This window comes from Nycticebus coucang, chromosome 2 (assembly GCF_027406575.1).
Source record: "Nycticebus coucang isolate mNycCou1 chromosome 2, mNycCou1.pri, whole genome shotgun sequence".
Taxonomy (NCBI): Eukaryota; Metazoa; Chordata; class Mammalia; order Primates; family Lorisidae; genus Nycticebus; species Nycticebus coucang.
Genome location: NC_069781.1, coordinates 144,123,391 through 144,145,956, shown reverse-complemented (window position 1 = coordinate 144,145,956; position 22,566 = coordinate 144,123,391). Strand labels below are relative to the sequence as shown.

Sequence of the window (22,566 nt, the reverse complement as noted above, 5' to 3'; positions counted from 1 at the left end):
AGAGATGGGGTCTCACTCTTGCTCAGGCTGGTCTCAGACTGGTGACTGCAAGTGATTCACTCGCCTCAGCCTCACTAATGATGTTGAATGTCTTTTCATGTTATTGTTCGCCACCCTTGTATCCTTTGTGGTGATGTTTCTGTTTAAATCTTATGTGCAGAAAAATCTGTATCATGGAACTGGTTAAATAGCCAAGGAGAAGTTAGTTAAAGCTCTGTTCTTTTCATAAATAACCCTAGGGGGTTCCTGTGCTGGGGTTATGGGAATGGCTGAAATGCAACTCCTGACACTGGAGATGAAACAGCAGCTGGTTAGTGATGTATACTCACAGCTCAGGGGATGAGTGGGGTACTGAAGGCCACAGGGCCACATGTAGCTGTGCCTGGGAGCAGAGTGTACCATAGGGAGCCAAAGAGGAACAGGAGGGTGGGAGGACCCTGGCTCTTATGAGAAGGTATGATTGGCTCAATGTGTAACTCTGTGGACTGGCAGGGACCCAAAGCTACTGCTCAAGATGAGCAGGACAGTGCCTGGTCCCGTGAGCAGGAGGGTTGCTTGGCTTTGGGACCTTACCTGTGGGAGCAGAGTAGGGAAGAAGCCTATGCTTAGGCATCTGGGGCCAGATGTGAAGGCAGCACACAATACTAAGCCTTAATCTCAGGCCACACACCACATTGTCCTGTAGATAACATGTCTTTCTTTCTCAGGCACTTTTCAAGGTTTTTTCCTTTGGTTTTAGCCGTTTGAGTATGACGTGTCTGGTTGGGCACAGCTGTCTTTGGGCTTACCTTGTTTGAGGTTTGCTCATAGTCTTCAGGTTTATGTCTTTTGATAAACTTAGGAAATTTGTAGCCAGTCATTCTTCAAATATTTTTGTCAGCATCATACATTTTCTTTCTTTGTTACTTTTCCCCACTGCCCTGTGACTGTTGCCATTTTCAGTCTCTTTTCTCTCTGTTGCTCAGTTCTGAGGTCTACTCGTTTATTTCTCTGTCATCTCCATTCCATTATTGGGTCTACCCAGTCACTATTTTAAAAGGTTTGTTATATTTTTGTATTCCAAAATTTCCATTTTGTTCTTCTTTGAAGATTTTTTTTTTTTTTTTGTGGTTTTTGGCCAGGGTTGGGCTTGAACCTACCACCTCCGGCATATGGGACTGGCGCCCTACCCCTTTGAGCCACAGGCGCCGCCCTTCTTTGAAGATTTTTATTTCTGTTATGACTTTCCTTTTTTTCCATTCTTTTCTGGAAGTCACAGCAGAAATAAACATCTATGTCAGGAAATTTCAGCATCTATCTTTTCATCCTTATCTGCTGGTTGTCTTTTCATCCTCATCTTTTTTTTTGACAGAGCCTCAAGCTGTCACCCATGGGTAGAGTGCTGTGACATCACAGCTCACAGCAACCTCCAACTCCTGGGCTCAAGGGATTCTCCTGCCTTCGCCTCCCAAGTAGCTGGGACTAAGGCGCTGCCACAACGCCTAGCTATTTTTTGGTTGCAGCGTCATTGTTGTTTGGTGGGCCCGGGCTGGATTCAAACCTGCCAGCTCAGGTGTATGTGGCTGGCACCTTAGCCACTTGAGCCACAGGCGTCGAGCCACATCCTCATCTTTTGATTGTCTTTTCTCATGCATGTCAGGGTTGTCGGGGTTCTTCCTATAGTGGATATTTTGTACTGTTTCCTGGTTGTTTTATTTTATTTAAAAAACTGATGTTTATTTTCTGCCAATCTTATTTCCATCTTGTTTAAGAGATCTTCTGAGATTGGTCTTGTTTGACTCCTATGGCAGCAATTAACCTGGCTATATTTAGGTCACAAGCTGTGGCCCACTGTGATATGGGCTGTGATTCTGATGTCAGCTCTGTTGTCTTGTCCCTAGAGTGTGAGTTGGCCCTGCCCTGGTGTGTTCTTAGTGTGGGGATGGGCAGAGGGCCATCTGCTAGCTCAGCCCTCAGTGTGTTTGGTATGTGGGCTGGGATCACATCTAAGCATGTCCAGATTAAGGGAAAACAAATAGTTGATAATTTGATGGGATCACTTTCCGAGCTCCTCCTTCCCAGCTGTCTCCCTGGTTTTGGTCCTTTGGCCAGAAGCCACTTTTCCTGTTTGCTGTATTTGGGCCTATGTGGTAGGAGCACAGAGAAAGAGAAAACCAACAGTGAAGGATTCAGCCTGCTGAATGGAGAAGACAGTTCTCTGAGTTTCAGCCCCTGAAGATTCTGTGGCCTACACTGCCTCCCATCATAATGGATTTCACAGGGCCTGGAGCTAGCGAACAGAGACAAGAAAAGGCAAACACAAGGCAGATTTCCACACTCCACTCCTTTTCCTCTCTTGGAAATAGACTGGAGGGCTTCTCTTGGTGCTGTCTGCCTCAGAGTACAAACTTGTGAATTACGTTCAGGCTATGTGGGGCATTTTAGAGGGAAAGAAATGGTGCGCTCACTGCTGGTTCTGTGTTACTGTGAATTCTGGTGATCTTCTTTCTCAGAGTCTTGAGAATGCTGCTCCATGTACCAGCCTGTGCTGCACGTTACCTTCATGGGATAGATGTGGTGGTGTGTGCACTCACTTTGGGGACCCAGAACCAAGTCGAGGTTTTCGTGTTTCTTCCTACTGTGGGTGATTTTGTATTGTTTCCTGGTTATTTTAAATATTATGTGCTGAGACTGGGTCTTGTTTGACTCCTATGACGGCAATCAGTCTGGTTATATACAGATCACAAGCTGCAGCCCACCATTTTGTGGCCTCTGTCCTCTTGTCCCCAGAGGGTTAGTTGGCTCACACCGAATACTTTCTTAATTTTTGCCTTAAAAATGAAATTTGGCATATATTTTAGGGAATAAAAGTTTCTACCTCTAGAATGAAATGTACACTTCATATTTTTAAAGTAGTTGTTGGTTATCAAGACTCATGTCTAGTAACACTTTCCTTTGTAGTAGGTAAGTTTATATTGTTTAAAAGGTATATCAGAAGAGTGTTTTTTGATACTGGTGGTTTCCTGTGGTTGTGAATTAACAGCTTTACAAGAAGCTGAGGCATCCCAGACTCATTCCTCATGGGACTGTGTTGACCAGAGTATGTGTGCTTGAACACCTAGCTGTAGCAGTGAATCTGCCCATGCAGCTCACTGCAGGCTGCTTATATGGGTTTGGAATAGTGATTCATTAAGTTAGTTACTCACTAAAATCTCTAGAATACGTGGCTAGTTACAACTTGTGATAGCCATATAATATTTTTGCTGTATCAGTCAGAGGGAGAATTTATTGTATTAGGGGACAAGAGAGTATTCAGAGTTTAAAAAATTTTTATTTATTTATTTATTTTTTTTGAGACAGTCTCAAGCTGTTAGCCTGGGCTGAGTGCTGTGGTGTCATAGCTCACAGCAACCTCCAACTCTTGGGCTCAAGACATCCTCTTGCCTTAGGTTTTCTATTTAGAGACGGGGTTTCGCTTTTTGCTCAGGCTGGTCTTGAGCCTATGAGCTTGGCAATCCACCCACCTTGGCCTCCCAGATTGCTAGGATTATAGGAGCCACCGTACTCGGCTTTAATTAATTTTTTTTTTTTTTTTATTGTTGGGGATTCATTGAGGGTACAATAAGCCAGTTACACTGATTACAATTGTTAGGTAAAGTCCCTCTTGCAATCGTGTCTTGCCTCCATAAAGTGTGACACACACTAAGGCCCCACCCCCCTCCCTCCATCCCTCTTTCTGCTCCCCCCCCATAACCTTAATTGTCATTAATTGTCCTCATATCAAGATTGAGTACATAGGATTCATGCTTCTCCATTCTTGTGATGCTTTACTAAGAATAATGTCTTCCACTTCCATCCAGGTTAATACGAAGGATGTAAAGTCTCCATTTTTTTTTAATGGCTGAATAGTATTCCATGATATACCTATACCACAGCTTGTTAATCCATTCCTGGGTTGGTGGGCATTTAGGCTCTTTCCACATTTTGGCGATTGTAAATTGAGCTGCAATAAACAGTCTAGTACAAGTGTCCTTATGATAAAAGGATTTTTTTCCTTCTGGGTAGATGCCCAGTAATGGGATTGCAGGATCGAATGGGAGGTCTAGGTTGAGTGCTTTGAGGTTTCTCCATACTTCCTTCCAGAAGGGTTGTACTAGTTTGCAGTCCCACCAGCAGTGTAAAAGTGTTCCCTTCTCTCCACATCCACGCCAGCATCTGCAGTTTTAAGATTTTGTGATGTGGGCCATTCTCACTGGGGTTAGATGATATCTCAGGGATGTTTTGATTTGCATTTCTCTAATATATAGAGATGATGAACATTTTTTCATGTGTTTGTTAGCCATTCGTCTGTTGTCTTTAGAGAAAGTTATATTCATGTCTCTTGCCCATTGATATAAGGGATTGTTGGCTTTTTTCATGTGGATTAATTTGAGTTCTCTATAGATCCTGGTTATCAAGCTTTTGTCTGATTGAAAATATGCAAATATCCTTTCCCATTGTGTGGGTTGTCTCTTTGCTTTGGTTATTGTCTCCTTAGCTGTACAGAAGCTTTTCAGTTTAATGAAGTCCCATTTGTTTATTTTTGTTGTTGTTGCCATTGCCATGGCAGTCTTCTTCATGAAGTCTTCCCCCAGGCCAATATCTTCCAGTGTTTTTCCTATGCTTTCTTTGAGGATTTTTATTGTTTCATGCCTTAAATTTAAGTCCTTTATCCATCTTGAGTCAATTTTTGTGAGTGGGGAAAGGTGTGGGTCCAGTTTCAGTCTTTTACATGTAGACATCCAGTTCTCCCAACACCATTTATTGAATAGGGAGTCTTTCCCCCAAGGTAAGTTCTTGTTTGGTTTATCGGAGATTAGGTGGTTGTAAGATGTTAGTTTCATTTCTTGGTGTTCAATTCGATTCCAAGTGTCTATGTCTCTGTTTTTGTGCCAGTACCATGCTGTCTTGAGCACTGTGGCTTTGTAGTACAGACTAAAATCTGGTATGCTGATGCCCCCAGCTTTATTTTTGTTACTAAGAACTGCCTTAGCTATACGGGGTTTTTTCTGGTTCCATACAAAACGCAGAATCATTTTTTCCAAATCTTGAAAGTACGATGTGGGTACTTTGATAGGAATGGCATTGAATAGGTAGATTGCTTTGGGAAGTATAGACATTTTAACAATGTTGATTCTTCCCATCCATGAGCATGGTATGTTCTTCCATTTGTTAATATCCTCTGCTATTTCCTTTCTGAGGATTTCATAGTTTTCTTTATAGAGGTCCTTCACCTCCTTCGTTAGGTATATTCCTAGGTATTTCATTTTCTTTGAAACTATGGTGAAGGGAGTTGTGTCCTTAATTAGCTTCTCATCTTGACTGTTATTGGTGTATACAAAGGCTACTGACTTGTGGACACTGATTTTATATCCTGAAACATTACTGTATTTTTTTGATGACTTCTAGGAGTCTTGTGGTTGAGTCTTTGGGGTTCTCTAAGTATAAGATCATGTCGTCAGCAAAGAGGGAGAGTTTGACCTCCTCTGCTCCCATTTGGATTCCCTTTATTTCCTTGTCTTGCCTAATCGTATTGGCTAGAACTTCCAGCACTATGTTGAATAGTAAAGGTGACAGAGGACAACCTTGTCTGGTTCCAGTTCTAAGAGGAAAAGCTTTCAGTTTTACTCCATTCAGTAAAATATTGGCTGTGGGTTTGTCATAGATAGCTTCAATCAGTTTTAGAAATGTGCCACCTATGCCTATACTCTTCAGTGTTCTAATTAGAAAAGGATGCTGGATTTTATCAAATGCTTTTTCTGCATCTATTGAGAGGATCATGTGATCTTTATTTTTGCCTCTGTTAATATGGTGGATAACGTTTATAGACTTGTGTATGTTAAACCAGCCTTGCATCCCTGGGATGAAGCCTACTTGATCATGATGAATGACTTTTTTAATGATAAGCTGTAATCTATTGGCTAGGATTTTGTTGAGAATTTTTCCATCTATATTCATGAGTGAGATTGGTCTGAAATTCTCCTTTTTGGTTGGGTCTTTTCCTGGCTTTGGTATCAGGGTGATGTTTGTTTCATAGAATGTGTTGGGGAAGATTCCTTCTTCCTCAGTTTTTTGGAATAATTTCTGCAGTACAGGAATAAGCTCTTCCTTGAAGGTTTGATAGAATTCTGGAGTGAAGCCATCTGGACCAGGGCATTTTTTGGTTGGAAGATTTTTTATTGTTTCTTTGATCTCAGTGCTTGAAATTGGTCTGTTCAGGAGCTCTATTTCTTCCTGGCTAAGTCTAGGGAGAGGGCGTGATTCCAAATATTGATCCATTTCCTTCACATTGTCAAATTTCTGGGCATAGAGTTTCTGGTAGTATTCAGAGATGATCTCTTGTATATCTGTGGGATCAGTTGTTATTTCCCCTTTATCGTTTCTGATTGAGGTTACTAGAGAGTTTACTTTTCTATTTCTAGTTAGTCTGGCCAATGGTTTGTCTATTTTATTTATTTTTTCAAAAAACCAACTCCTTGTTTCATTAATTTTCTGAATGATTCTTTTGTTTTCAATTTCATTGATCTCTGATTTGATTTTGGATATTTCTTTTCTTCTACTGAGTTTAGGCTTAGATTGTTCTTCTTTTTCCAATTCCATAAGATCTCTTGTGAGATTGTTGATGTGCTCTCTTTCTGTTTTTCGAATGTAGGCATCTAAAGCGATGAATTTTCCTCTCAAAACTGCTTTTACAGTATCCCACAGGTTTTGGTAGCTTGTGTCTTCATTGTTGTTATGCTCAAGGAAGTTAATGATTTCCTGTTTTATTTCTTCCTGCACCCATCTGTTATTCAACAGAAGATTGTTTAATTTCCATGCCTTTGGGTGGGGTCGTGTATTTTTGTTAGAGTTGAGTTCCACCTTTAGTGCCTTATGGTCTGAAAAGATACAAGGTATAATTTCAATTCTTTTGATTCTGTTGATATTTGTTTTGTGTCCCAGGATATGATCAATTTTGGAGAATGTTCCATGGGGTGATGAGAAGAATGTATATTCTTTGTCTTTGGGGTGGAGTGTTCTATATGCGTCTATCAAGCATAGTTGTTCTAGGGTCTCATTTAAATCTCTTATATCTTTGTTTAATTTCTGATTACAGGATCTGTCCAGCTCTGTAAGAGGTGTGTTAAAGTCCCCTGTTATGATGGTATTATCAGATATCATATTGCTCAGACTGAGTAAGGTCTGCTTCAAGAATCTGGGAGCATTTAAATTGGGTGCATAAATATTTAGAATTGAAATATCTTCTTGTTGTAGTTTTCCCTTGACCAATATAAAGTGACCATCTTTGTCTTTTTTGACTTTAGTTGCTTTAAATCCCCATGTATCTGAAAATAAGATTGCAACTCCTCTTTTCTTCTGAATTCCATTTGCCTGAAAAATTGTCTTCCAACCCTTGACTCGGAGCTTTAATTTGTCTTTTGAAGCCAGGTGTGTTTCTTGCAGACAGCAAATGGATGGCTTGTGTTTTTTAATCCAGTCAGCCAATCTCTGTCTCTTCAGTGGGGAATTCAAGCCATTAACATTTATGGAGATAATTGATAAGTGTGGTAGTATTCTATTCGTCTTATTTGGTGAGAGTCCATTGCTTAGTTTTATCTTTTGCATCAGTGTGGAGGTTAGGTTCTGTCCTTTGATTTCTGAGTTCTTACTTTGCTGCTGATCCATTGTGGTGGTCAGTGTGCAGAACAGGTCGAAGTATTTCCTGTAGAGCAGGTCTTGTTGTGGCGAATTTCCTCAATGTTTGTATATCCGTAAATGATTTGATTTCTCCGTCAATTTTGAAGCTTAGCTTAGCAGGGTACAGAATTCTGGGCTGAAAATTGTTCTGTTTAAGTAGATTAAAGGTAGATGACCATTGTCTTCTTGCTTGGAAAGTTTCATTAGAGAAGTCTGTGGTCACTCTGATGGATTTGCCCCTGTAGGTCAACTGGCGCTTACTCCTGGCAGCTTGCAGAATCTTTTCTTTTGTCTTGACTTTGGACAGGTTCATCACAATGTGTCTTGGAGAAGCTCGGTTAGAGTTGAGGCGACCTGGGGTCCGATATCCCTCTGAAAGCAGTGTGTCAGAATCTTTGGTGATGTTTGGGAAATTTTCTTTTATAATATTCTCTGGTATGGCTTCCATTCCTCTGGGGTATTCTTCTTCCCCTTCTGGAATTCCTATAACTCGTATGTTGGAACGCTTCATAAAGTCCCATAATTCTGACAGTGAACGTTCTGCTTTCTCTCTCTTCTTTTCTGCCTCTTTTACTATCTGAGTTATCTCAAGAACTTTGTCTTCTACCTCTGAAATTCTTTCTTCTGCATGGTCTAACCTGTTGCTGATACTTTCCATTGCATCTTTAAGTTCCCTGATTGACTGTTTCATTTCCTTCAGCTCTGCTATATCCTTTTTATATTCTTCATATTGTTCATCTCTGATTTGATTCTGTTTTTGGATTTCCTTTTGGTTATTTTCCACTTTATTAGCAGTTTCCTTCATTGTTTCCATCATTTCTTTCATTGTTTTCAACATGTGTATTCTAAATTCCCTTTCTGTGATTCCTAACATTTGTGTATAGGTGGAATCCTCTGCAGTAGCTACCTCATGGTCCCTTGGCGGGGTTGTTCTGGACTGGTTCTTCATGTTGCCTGGAGTTTTCTGCTGATTCTTCCTTATGAGTGATTTCTTTTATCTGTTTCCTTGCCCTAATTTTCCTTTCACTTCCTCTTGCTCTTTAAGTTCTTGTGCCTATGGACTAAGGGTTACAGGACCAGAAGGGTGATAAGGTTGAGGAGCAAAAAAGGGATGAAAGAAAGGAGGACCGAGTGATAAGAAAAAAAAAGAAAGATAAAGGAGAGAGGGTGGGGATAAGGAATATTGACAAAAAGAAGGGAGGTACAGAGAGAGGGAGACAGGGCAATATAGGTGTACAGTAGGGTACTTTGACACAACCTTAAAAAACCCCACCTTCTGGCGGTGCCCAGTTGGGTGGTTCCCTTGAGGTCAGCAGCTCTTTGCTAACCTGATCAGACACAGTACCCCACCTCCACCAAGTCGAGAGGAAAGACAAAAATGCTATAAATCAAACCAAAACAAGCAAACAGAAAACTTTACGGGGATACAATTGGGTGAAAAAACAAATGATAGGGGTAGAAACACTAGCAAAAATGAAGTTGTATTTATTAAAAAAGGCAGCAATGGGAAATTATAATTAAACTAGAAAAATTGAGAAAGAAAAAGGGATCTGTATGGAAAAGATTGAAATTAAAAAACAAAAGAACATCAACAACGTCACAATAAACAAACAAAAAAAAAAAACAAAGAAAAAAACAACCAAACAAAAAAAAAAAAGAAACAAATACACAACCAAAAACAAAGCAGTTTGTATATGTTATTGAATATTGTCTGGGCAACACGTGGTGTTCTGGGGTATGAGATGTTAGTCACAGTTCTGATACGACTGGAGGTTGCTGATTTCTCAAACCCCAGCAGGTAGACACCCTAAATCTCTCTTCAGCCCACTTAAAAGGCACTTTGAACTTGTAAACTTGCTGAGCAGAAGCTTTCCCAGCTTTCTCGCTGGAATCACTGCTGAAGTTGCTATCCACTTACCCAGTGTGCCAAAATCGGTCTCACTCTGCCCCTGAGGGTTAGGGCTGCAAGGCGGCTCAGACCCCACCCTTAGGCTACTTGGTTGCTGGGTTACAAGCTCCCACGGGTTTCTAGCTCTGCGACCCTGAGGGCGGAGCTTGCCGGGGCAGATCACTGGCAATGGTTCCGTGTGACCCACCGCCAAACACTATTAGCTCCGTCTGGCTCAGCGGCTCAGACTGGGGCCCTAGACAACGGCCAAAGTTCTCCGCACTTCCGCTCAGGCCTTCCCCAGGGCAGTTCAACTCAGTGCCAAGTCCAAGGACATCAAAACAGTTCACAGGTAAGGCCTTTCTGGTTTGTAGTCTCGCTGCTACTGAACTTACAGTTGTGGGTGGGTTTAGACGGATTGAACACATGCGACCACTTGCCGGTTTTGCACTGTTTTAGTCCTCCTCTTGGGGTCCAGAAGTGTCTCGCTGACTCCCTGTATCCTCATAGGAGTGATGCTAGGCAGTTCCCACCAGCCAGAGATGCCTGGAGTCCTATCTCCCCAGACTCACGGTGCCCAGATGCAAGGAAGCTGTTACTCGGCTGCCATCTTGCTCCGCCTCCTAATTTTTTTTTTTTAAGAGACACAGTTTTACTCTACTGTCCAGCCTAGAGTGCAGTGGTGTCATCATAGCTTGCTGCAGCCTTGAAATCTGGGCTAAAGCAATCCTCCCGCCTCAGTCTACTGAGTAGCTGAGAGTATAATGAGGTCTGACAATTAAGTTTGCAAACTATCCTAGAGCTACTGTTGTACGGCACACAAAATGTGCACCAATAGTGAAGGCTACTCAACAAGATACCAACACATGTTGACAAGAACAAAGCTGTGAGACACTGAAACACCAAGGCTATGAAACCACATCAAGTTGCACAGTGCTGCCCACATGAGCTCATGGTGCCAAGTTCACAAACTTAATTGTCTGACCTGTTGACAGCTCTGGTGGCCATTGCAGAAAGAGTTCTAAAATTGCTTTAAAGGGTGGACTAGGCCGTGGCATCAGTGCTTAGCTTCCCAAGGGGAGTACTTCATAGGTGACTATAGTGATACTCAGCAGTTAGGTATGTAGCACTTTTTCTAGAATAAGTTTGCTAAGTTAATTATCAAACATCATAGGCGTGAGCCATCGTGCTTGGCAATATTCAGTTCAGGGTAGGAGTAAAACAAAGTTAATAAATTTGAAAGTGTAACTGATTGAGGCTGCAGTTGACTTAAGGAATGAGCTGTACAATGGTGCATTGCAGAGCCATTGAGCTGAAGGCAGCAGGGGGCCAGTAGTGGTGATGTCTTGGTGGAGGCTGCCCCTACGCATGTGCCCAGTGGCCTATTGTGGTGATGCCATTGTGGGTAGAATTCCAGCAGGTGAAGGAAACAGCACTTGGTAGCCAACTCATGGGTGGACTTGCTTGCTGCACCTTGAAGGAAGTTGGGAAAGATTTGGAGAGTTTGTGCCACAGAGGATGGGGAAGAGGACAGGGAATTGGAGGCATATGTAAAGTGATTACTATGAGCTGAAGTGCTACAGAGAGGTTCTGGGTATGGTTGTTTCTCTTCTACATTTGAAGTAAGTACAGTAATAAGTGCCCTTGCTTTCTAATCTTTCATCCGTTCTGCTTCTTTGGTGTTGCTGTCTGGAAGAAATCCTAGACTGGGAAACATTGTGATTCCACTTTCCCAGTGCCTCTCAGGCCTTGGAGCTTTTGCAGCACTCTAGAACCTGAATTGCCTTTCCCAGCCTTATCTCCACCAGGACAGGCTGGCCAGAGAGGGCCATGGGGGGACATCAGCAAGTCCACAGATGACCACCCCACCTTCCACCCAGTCAGTCAGACAGGAACCTGGGAGTTGGCCTTCCTTGTTAGCCCCTGTGTGCAGCCAGTCATCCCATGCTGTGTGTCCTGCCTCTGTGTCATCCATCCCCTTGCCATGCCTCAGTTAAGGTTTTTGTTTTACAGGGGAGTGTCCAATCTGTGGGCCACATGGAGATTTTGTGAGGACTTTTTTGGCTTGTCTGTGGTGTCAGATATCCTGTAAAGTATGCACTGGACCTTGTTTTTGCTAATCAGCTTTCATTAACGTTTGTGTAGCCCAACTCTTACTTCTTCCAATAAAAAAAAAAGCAAAGGTTAGACATCTGTGTTGACAATCCTCTGTTTACCTCCGAGTCTGCCTTCACCATTTTCAGTGGAGTGGTCAGAATTAACCCCAGAGTGAAAATCGTGGGTGGCTTCTCACTGCTTGTGACATGCAGTTCAGCTTATTCAGTGTATTACAATTTTTATTTCATGATTTGGAACAAGTTTTCCTAGCGAGGCCAATTTGTTTTCATCCTGCTCGTCTCTGACCTTGCAGCCAACAGAGCCAGCCTGCAAATGTCTGAACACAACTTGGTTTCATTCCTCCATGCTGTTGCTCTTCCAGCAATATCATTGTTTACCTTCTTTTTTACCTTTCCTTTTTTTTTTTCTTATGGAGACATTTATAGAGATAAGATCTCACTCTGCTGCCCAGGCTGGAGTGGATCATCATTCATTGTGGCCTTGAACTCCTGGGCTGAAGTGCTTCTCCTGCCCCAGCCTCCTGAGTGTCTGGGACTATAGGAATGTGGCACCACACCTGGCTTATTAAACATTTTTTTTTAAAGTATATTACCTTTTTTTTAAAAAATTAAATCATAGCTGTGTATATTAATGCAATCATGGGATACAGTGTGCTAGTTTTATATACAACTTGAAATGTTTTCATCAGACTGTTTTTTTCTTTTCTTTCTTTCTTTTTTTTTTTTTTTTTGCAGTTTTTGGCCAGGGCTGGGTTTGAACCCACCACCTCCACCATATGGAGCCAGCACCCTACTGCTTTGACCCAGAGGCACCGCCCATCAGACTGGTTAACATAGCCTTCTGGCATTTTCTTGACATATTCTACACCGAGTAAATTTCACATGTACCCTTGTAAGATGCACCATAGGTGTGGTCCCACTAATTACTCTCCCTCCCCCCATCCTCCCCCCTCCCTTCCCCTCAACATCCCCTTTCCCCTTCTTCTTCGGCTATAATTGGGTTATCGCTTTCATAAGAAAGCTATAAATTAGTTTCATAGTAAGACTGAGTACATTGGATACTTTTTCTTCCATTCTTGAGATACATTACTAGAAGAATATGTTCCAGCTCCATCCATGTAAACATGAAAGAGGTACAGTCTCCATCTTTCTTTAAGGCTGCATAATATTCCATGGTGTACATATACCACAATTTGTTAATCCATTCGTGGATCGATGGGCACTTGGGCTTCTTCCATGACTTAGTAATTATGAATTGGGCTGCAATAAACATTCTGGTACATATCTTAGTTGTAATGTGATTTTTGGTCTTCTGGATGTATACCTAGTAGAGGAATTGTAGAATTGAATGGCAGGTCTATTTTTAGATCTCTAAGTGTTCTCCAGATATCTTTCCAAAAGGAATGTATTAGTTTGCATTTCCACCAGCAGTGTAGAAGTATTCCCTTTTCTCCACATCCACGCCAACATCTCTGGTTTTGGGATTTTGTATGTGGTCTGATCTTACTGGAGTTAAATGATATCTCAAAGTGGTTTTGATTTGCATTTCTCTGATGATTAAGGATGATGAGCATTTTTTCATATGTCTGTAGGCCGTGCCCCTGTCTTCTTCAGAGAAGTTTCTCTTCAAGTCCCTTGCCCAGTCTGAGATGGGATCACTTGTTCTTTTCTTGCTAATATATTTGAGTTCTCTATGGATTCTGGTTATTAAACCTTTGTTGGAGACATAACCTGCAAATATCTTCTCCCATTCTGAGGGGCTGTCTGCTTGCTTTACTTGCTATGTTGTTGGCTGTGCAGAAACTTTTTAGTTTGATCAGGTTCCAGTAGTGTATTTTTGGTGTTGCTTCAATTGCCCAGGGGGTCCTCCTCATAAAATATTTGCCCAGGCCTATTTCTTTAAGAGTTTTCCCTGTACTTTCCTCTAGTATTTTTTATAGTTTCATTTTTTAAGTTTAATCTTTAATCCAGTTAGAGTCTATCTTAGTTAATGGTGAGAAGTGTGAGTCCAGTTTCAATCTTCTACAGGTCGCCAGCCAGTTCACCCAACACCATTTGTTAAACAGGGAATCTTTTCCCCACTGAGTGTTTTTAATTGGCTTGTCAAAGATCAAGTAGCTGGCTTCATCTCATGGTTCTCTATTCTGTTTCATACATCTACCTCTCTGTTTTTGTGCTGGTACCATGCTGTTTTGATCACTATCAATTTATAATATAGTCTGAGGTCTGATAGTGTGATTCCTCCTGATTTATTTTTATTTCTGAGTAATGTTTTGGCTATTTGAGGTTTTTTTCTGATTCCATATAAAACGAAGTATTATTTTTTCGAGATCTTTAAAGTATGACAGTGAAGTCTCAATAGGGATTGCATTAAAATTGTATATTGCCTGTGTAGTATGGACATTTTTATTTTTTATTTTTTATTTATTTATTTATTTTTTTTTTTTGGTGGTATGGACATTTTAACAATGTTGATTCTTCCCAGCCATGAGCATGGTATGTTTTTCCATTTGTTAACATCTTCAGCTATTTCTTTTTTTTGATATTTTTTTTCTTAGAGTTTCACAGTTCTCTTTATAGAGATCATTCACGTCCTTTGTTAGGTAAACTGCCAAATATTTCATCTTCTTTGACACTACTGTGAACGGCATAGAGTCCTTGACTGTTTTCAGCTTGACTATTGTTGGTATATATAAAGGCTATAGATTTATGAGTGCTGATTTTATAACCTGAGACACTGCTGTATTCCTTGATCACTTCTAAGAGTTTTGTAGTAGAATCCCTGGTGTTTTCCCGATATACAGTGATATCATCTGCAAAGAGTGAAAGTTTGATGTCTTCTGACCCTATATTGATACCCTTGATTGCCTTTTCTTGCCCAATTGCGATGGCTAAGACTTCCATTACAATGTTAAAAAGTAGTGGAGACAATGGGCAACCTTGCCTGGTTTCTGATCTGAATGGAAATGATTTCAATTTAACTCCGTTCAATACAATATTGGCTGCGGGTTTGCTGTAGGTGGCCTCTATCAGTTTAAGAAATGTCCCTTCTATACCCATTTTTTTTTAAGTGTTCTGATCATGAAAGGATGCTGGATATTATCAAAAGCTTTTTCTGCATCAATTGACAATCATATGGGCTTTGTTTTTTAATTTGTTTATGTGCTGAATGATACTTGTAGATTTACGTATATTGAAGCAGCCTTGAGACCCTGGGATAAAACCCACTTTTTCATGGTATATAATTTGTTTGATGTGTTGCTGGATTCTGTTTGCTAGGATCTTGTTGAATTTTTTTTTTTTTAAATGTTAATTCACTTTATTTTTTTTCTTGTCACCATTTATTTTATTTATTTGTTTTGTTGAATATTTTTGCATCAATATTCATTAGTGAATTTTCTTTTGTTTTTGGGTCTTTTTCCTTGTTTGTGTATCAAGGTGGTGTTTGCTTCATAGAATGTGTTGGGTAGTCTTCCTTCTTTTTCTATATTTTGGAAAAGGTTGAGTAATATAGGTACTAGTTCCTCTTTAAAGGTTTGGTAGAATTTCTGATGTGAAGCCATCTGGTCCCGGGCTTTTCTTTTTAGGTAGATACTGTACAGTTGATGTTATTTCAGAACTTGATACAGGCCTGTTCAACATTTCCACTTGATTCTGGCTAAGTCTGGAAGGTGGCGTGCTTCCAAGTATTGGTCTGTTTTCTTCAGATTTTCATATTTCTGAGAATGGAGTTACACATTGTAATATTCCTGGAGGATTTTTTCAATTTCTGAGGAGTCTGTTGTTATTTCGTCTTTACCATTTCTGATTGATGAAATTAAAGATTTTACTTATTTTTTCCTGTTTAGGTTAGCCAAAGATTTATTTATTTTATTGACCTTTTCAAACAACCAACCTTTTGACTTATTGATCTGTTATATAATCCTTTTGTTTTCAATTTTATTTAATTCTGCTCTAATTTTGGTTATTTCTTCTGCTGGGTTTGGGATTGGAATGTTCTTCCTTTTCCAGTTGTTTGAGATGTCCCATTAAGTTGTTAACTTCCTCTCTTTCATTCTCTTGAAGGCTTGTAGTGGTATAAATTTCCATCTTAAGACTGCGTTTGTGGTGTCCCAGAGGTTCTGGTAATTCTTGTCTTCATTATCATTTTGTTCCAGAAATTTGGTAATTTCCTACTTAATCTCGTCTATGACCCAGCCATTATTCAGCTTAAGGTTATTTAATTTCCATATTTTTGTATAAGTTCGCAGATTCCTGTTGTTACTGAGTTCAAGTTTTATTCCATGATGGTCCGAGAAGATGCAAGGACTAATTCCTATTCTTTTAAATTTGCTGAGGTAAGACTTGTGACCTAAGATGTGATCAATTTTGGAGTATATTCCATGGGCTGATGAGAAGAATGTGTATTCAGATTTGTTAGGATGAAATGTTCTGTAGGTGTCTGTTAAATCCAAATGTTGAATGGTTCAGTTTAAATCTAAAATTTCTTTGCTCAGCTTCTTTTGGAGGATCTATCCAACACTGCCAAAGGAGTGTTAAAATGTCCAACTATTATGGTGCTGGAGGAAATCAAGTTGCTCATGTCTGTTACAGTCTGTCTTATACATTGAAGCGCATTCTGGTTGGGTACATAAATGTTAATAATTGAAATCTCATCATGTTGAGTGTTACCCTTAACAAATATGAAGTGACCATCCTTATTTTTCTTTACTTTTGTAAAGTAAAGAAAATAAAAATAAATAAAATTGGAACACCTGTTTTTTTTCTGGTTTTCATTTGCCTGAAATACAGATGGCCTCCCTTCACCCTGAGTCTATATTTATCTTTTAAGGTAAGATGAGATTCTTGTATGCAGCAGATATCTGGCCTAAGTTTTTGTATCAAATTGGCAACCTCTGCCTCTTTAGAGGACAATTTAAGCCATTCACATTAATTGTAAATATTGGTAACCCTGGTAGAATTTTGGGTATCGCATTTTTCCAATGTCCAGTGGACATTTTTAAATCCTTTCATCACTGTGGAAATTGGAATTTGATAAAAAGTTTCTGAGTGAGTTTACTTTTTGTGGCAGAGGATTGGGCTGGTCATTTTGGAGGATAGGTCTGACAATATCCTGTAGAGCTGGTTTAGTTATGGCATATTTCTTCAACATGTGAATGTCATCAAAGTATTTCATTTCTCCATCATAAATGAAACTCAGTTTTGCTGGATACAGGATCCTGGGTTGAAAGTTATTTTGTTTTAGGAGATTCAAAGTCGATGACCACCCTTTTCTAGCTTGAAAGGTTTCAGCAGAGAGATCTGCAGTCATTCTAATATTCTTGCCCTTGTAGGTTATGGTTTTCTTACGTCTGGGTGCTTTCAGAATTTTCTCCTTCATGTTAACTTTAGTGAGGTTAATTATGATTTGTCTGGGGGTTGTCTTATTCCGGTGATTGTGCTGGGATTCTGAAACTGTCCTATCTGAATTTCAGTATCTCTTGGCATGTCTGGAACATTCTCCTTCACAATCTCATGAAAAAGGGACTCTGTGCTTTGTGAAGCAACTTTGTCACCTTCCGGAATTCCTATAAGGTGAATATTAATTTTCTTCGAATTATCCCAGAGGTCTCTGAGAGAATTTATCCATTTTTCTCTCCATTTCTCTTCCTTTTTGAGCGCTTGGGAGCATTCAAAAGCTTTGTTTTCAGTATCAGAAATCCTTTCTTCTGCTTGTTCCGTTCTGTTACTGAGGGATTCTACTGTATTTCTCAGATCTTTGAGGGCTGCAAATTCTTGTCTCAGTGTGTCAACATCTTTGGTGGTGTTGTCTTTGAATTCATTGAATTCTTGAGACATCTTTTGAAATGCTCCTTGATTTTCTAATTCCACCTTTACCTCTGTTCTATTAATCTTATTTGCAATCCAAACTCTGAATTCGATTTCTGATATCTCAGCTCTTTGTCTATGAATAGGATCTTCAGTTTTGTCCACCGTATCGTTCCTTGGGGGAGTTTATCTACTCTGGTTATTCATGTTACCGGAGTTTTATTGCTGATTCTGCCCCATGATTATTTTACACCGTTTGGCTAGATGAGCAGATAAGGTGAAGTTGGGTTGGGGGGCTCCTGGAATAGAGATTAGCCCTTTACCCAAGGGCTGTGACTGGTGTCTGTACCTTTTCCTCTAGAGCTTCACAAAGGACCTGTGCAGTGCTTAGGCGTGAGACAGTGGGGACCTACTTGGTGTGGCTGGACTAAGTGTCTCTGTCTCGTATTCAGCTAGTCTCTGTCCTACCCTAGTGAATTAGTTACTCTGGGTTGAGGTCTCAGCTGTGGAGAAAGCACTTAAGTCACCCCACCCCTAATGGGCAGCAACTGAAAAAGGAAAATCAAACCTTCCCACAACCATACACCCAGGGTGCCAATTTTGATAGTCCTCAGGTGATCGGTCCATACCAAGAGATCCAAATCAATTGTCCCAGTCTCAAGTGAGGGATTTGAAAATGTCTGTAGCAACTTAAATAGTAGGGGTCTGCGGGCAGCTCTAGTATGACTCATTGTGGTTCTCCTTGGAGTCAGACCCCCCAGTAAATGAATTTGTGTGGGAAGGTTGATATCTCCTTCCCCACCTTGCACCTCTGTCACACCCAGTCACTGGTACCCCCACAGGGCTGTGACCCAGTTTCCTCCACAATGTGCAGATGCTCTAGAGTCTAGGAGTTTGAGTTTGCTTGAGTCACAGAGAGATATTATGTCTCCTTGGCGAGGGACTCGCCACATTCTGCCACCATCCAGCAGGGGAAGCTTAGGCCTGACAACCTTGGGTAGTTAAAGGAAACTGAGTGGGTTCACTCAGTTCCAGCCCCGCCCCCAATTGATGTTGCTGACACTTATATTTGCACAGAATTTGTGATTCTGTCTGGCTATATTCCCCTGCAGACCAGGTGCCGTTTGAGTTCACAGAAACTGCAACTCAACCCCAGTCTGTGCCGCTGCCCAGAGGTGGTGTTTTTGTTTCCTCTGCAGTCTGTGTTGGGGCAGGTGTGGTTAGAGCTTACACTCAGCTTTCGGTTTCCTGCCTGCCTTTGTCCCAGCTATGATCCCCTGAGGGCTGAGTGTTTCTTAGGCTCAATAAAGCAGTCCTCTGGCTCATCCCCACCCTGGGAGTATGCCGTCTCTGCACAAGCGTCTTCAATTCTCCGTCTGGTGCGATTGGCGCAGGCTGGTACTGCCTCAGGCATACCCTTTGCTCATAGGGTCTGCGTTACCATCCCAGATCTATTCCGTCAGCATCTGCTATCGGAGAAGATGCCTGGCTTTCTCTGGTTGCCCAGGGAGACAGGGAGTATCCTTCCAAAATATTTCCAAGGGTGTGAGCCCTATTGTTCCCGCTGCTGCCGCTGATGCTCTGTACTTCAGGGCACCTCCCTTAACTTTTTTTAATAGAGAGAAGGTCTTGGTATGTGGGTTAGGCTGGTCTCATAGCCTCACGTGATCCTTCTGCCTCAGCCTCTCAAAGGACAGAGGCATGATGCAGTGTGTCTGACACTTTTTTTTTGTAGACCTATTTCACACAATTTGGAGTGTGTCTTTTAGGAAACTGTTCCTTGTATAATACCTGTGTTGTTGTACTTGTTAACTTGTTCTCCTGTTAGATTGGAAATTTGTTGAAGGCAGGGTGACACCTTACTGAGGTTTGAGTACTTGACTTTATCAAGCCATCTGGCAGATGGTAGGTATTAAGAGTTGTGCTTATGAGCAGCACCTGTGGCTCAGTCAGTAGGGCACCTGCCCTATATACTGAGGGTGGCCAGTTCATACCTGGCCCAGGCCAAACTGCAACAAAAAATAGCCAGGTGTTGTAGCGGATGCCTGCAGTCCCAGCTATTTGAGAGGCTGAGGCAAGACATTCGCCTAAGCGCAAGAGCTGGAGGTTTCTGTGAACTGTGATACCACAGCACTCTACCAAGGACGACAAAGTGAGACTCTGTCTCCAAAGGAAAAAAAAAAAAAAAAGTGCTTAATTAAATAAAAATATTGGAAGGCTCTGTTTTCTGTTTTTTTTTTTTTTTTTTTTTTTTTCAGTGACAGGGTCTCATTTTATCCCCCTTGGTAGAGTGATGTGGCATCACAGCTCACAGCAACCTCCAGATCTTGGGCTTAGGAGATTCTCTTGCCTCAGCCTCCTGAGTAGCTGGGAGTACAGGCGTCTGCCAACTACGTCCGGCTATTTTTGTTGTTGCAGTTTGGCCGGGGCCGGGTTTGAACCCGCCACTCTCACTGAGCCACAGCTGCTGCCCCAAAGGCTGTATTTTCAAACTATCCTGTTATCTCACTTCTGGATTGGTTTCTGCTAACTGATTATTTTTATTGTGGGCTGTGTTTTTCTGATTATTTTCATCGTGGGTTGTGTTTTTTGCGTCTTTGCAATCTGGAACTCAGACTGGGTGCCAGCCATGTGAATGGGGTAGATATTTTGTGTTTCTTAAATCATCTTGAGCTTTTTTAGTGTGTTTCTGTTAAGTTTCTTGAAAACTATTAAGTGGTCCTTCATTCTGGCTGCATATTACTATTGGCTGGGAGTGTATTCATTCTGGACCCCATGGATCAGAATGAATACACTGAGGTGGTGGGACTCAGATGTGGTATTAAACTGTGTAAGTGAGCATTAGTGCATCCCTTTGACCTGTGTTTCTGCTGCACAGTGAGGTTTGAGAACTTGATTCTAATCCTGGATTTTTCCATGACTTAAGCAAATTTCTAGTGCTTAATTTAGAGGTGTTATATGATTTTACAATTGTAATATAAAAAATTATAGAAAATCTATACTTAATGCGTAGAGGCTTCTTGACTGTTTCTGTAAATAAGACAGGTTCTGTTAGTGTGCCGTGGCAGGGGGTTGGAAAAAAACGAAGTATACTGCTGAGAAGGGGCTTTTTCTTGGGCCTTGGGGAAGGTAGTTGAGTCAATTACACTCTGTAGTTCTGGCACATCATCTCCAAGGTTTTTAATAATGTTTTCCTTTTTTTTTTTTTTAATTTGTTTGGAATTCATTGAGGTTACAAAGTATTAGGTTACACTGATTGCAGTTTTACATAAAGTCCCTCTTATACTTGTGTCCTGCCCCCCAAGAGGTGAGACATACACCATGTCCCCCATCCCCTCCCTGTTCCCCTCTCTCCCCTACCTCAGTCCCCTACCCCACCCTTTGCAATAGCTCATCTCTGCCTTTGTATTAGAATTGAGTACATTGGATTCTTGCTTCTCCATTTTTGTAATGCTTTATTAAGAAGAATGTATTCCACTTCCATCCAGGTTAATACCAAAGATGTAAAGTCTCCATTTTTTTAATGGCCGAATAGTATTCCATTGTATACATATACCACAGCTTGTTTTTTTTTTTTTTTTTTTTTACTTTCAACATTTTATTTTTTAGTTTCTGAAATACAAATCAAAGTACATTTTTGTTACGTATTTTAACAAGCTTTTGACGTTCTTTTTCATACAGAATGACTCAGTACGGGTATCTTAGAACTTCCTTTTAAAAAACCATCCATGTTGGGTGGTGCCTGTGGCTCAAGGAGTAGGGCTCCGGTCCCATATGCCGGAGGTGGTGGGTTCAAACCCAGCCCCGGCCAAAAAAAAAACCATCCATGTTATTTTGAGGGAAAACCTTTATTAAAGAAATATGTGGATACATGGGCTATCGTTTTTCAGTCTTTTAGAGCATGCCCTCCAACTTAAAATTTGGTCCACTCAAATACATATGTGTTCCTTCTGTCACAAAATAACTTAAACTTCATGGTTGTAAAAACAGAAATATTTGGACTAGGTCTGTGTGAGGCTTGCAAAACAAGTGAGGATGTGTTTCAACTGAACATTATAGAATCCACTTAGAACCATCTGGCAAAACAACTGACCTGTTGCTGTTGCACTATTCTGCCTCAGAGCGGGTCAGAAGGTGCATGGGAGGGTACTGAAGACTCTTGACAGCCACAGAATCACATACTCAAAATTAACCAAAATTCAAAACAGAATACTACATGAGAACAGCAGAATAATCTCAACAGTTATTCCATGCCTGGAAAGCAAGTTATAAGCTTAGAACAAGTATGTCAGCAGGAACAAGAGTTAACATGTTTGTAAGACTTTGATGGTGAGAAAACTTCATCATTCATCAATGATGCCTTATGCACAAGTACATTAGTTTCCAGGACACTGGGGACAACAAAAAAACATACACAGTTAAGAATAAATCCCAGCTGCTTAACCTTCTACCATTCTTCTGATTATTAAACCCAGGCCACCCTTGGCCACTTGCAGGGGCGTCTTTTCCTCTTTATTTTCTATGTAAATACTTGCTCCTTGAGACACCAGCAGTTTTACTTCTTCCACTCTCTCCTCGTCACAGGCTAAGTGTCCTTGGCTGCTGCGCAGTGCATTGCTGTCGCCTTATAATGGTCCTTGGCATCTGGATTAGCACCTACCTTCCAGTAACACGACAGCAATCTCATGCCTGTATTTGGAAGCTGCGTAATGGAGGGGAGTACATCCATTTTGATTCACAGCATTCACTTGAGTACCTTTTCCCAGAAGGGCTCTCACAATCTCATCCAGGCCAGCAGAAGCAGCAATATGAAGAGGAGACCAACCCGCATCATCTTTATCATGTACTGGCACACCAAGTTGCAACAAGAATTATATGCCCGGCTGAGCATGCCCAGTGCAAGGCAGTTCTGTTGTCCTGGTCAGTTCTAGTAGCCAGGGATTTATCAGTCAGGATTCTCTCCTTCAATTCCTCTAGCTTCCCGCTGTAGGCCAGATTGCAGACCGTCAGATTAGACACACACCCCTCCATTTCGCTTTCCCAGGATCTCCGCCACAG

At 41.1% G+C, this 22,566-nt stretch overlaps 1 protein-coding gene and 1 pseudogene across 11 annotated transcripts in view; one reads left to right on the top strand and one right to left on the bottom strand.

Moving 5' to 3' along the window:
- The window catches only part of HERC2 (HECT and RLD domain containing E3 ubiquitin protein ligase 2), a 275,737-nt gene that overhangs the window by 51,448 nt on the left and 201,723 nt on the right, over positions 1–22,566 (top strand). Inside the window, exon 1 of one of the 11 annotated variants that reach the window (XM_053582034.1) lies at positions 15,989–16,037. The exons of the other annotated variants lie outside the window; for them this stretch is intronic. The gene's annotated coding sequence lies outside the window, so the exon portion shown is untranslated. Of the gene's footprint in view, positions 1–15,988; positions 16,038–22,566 lie in introns of those variants that run through there. 11 annotated transcript variants of the gene reach the window in all.
- Positions 21,948–22,539, bottom strand: LOC128579841 (26S proteasome non-ATPase regulatory subunit 10-like; annotated as a pseudogene).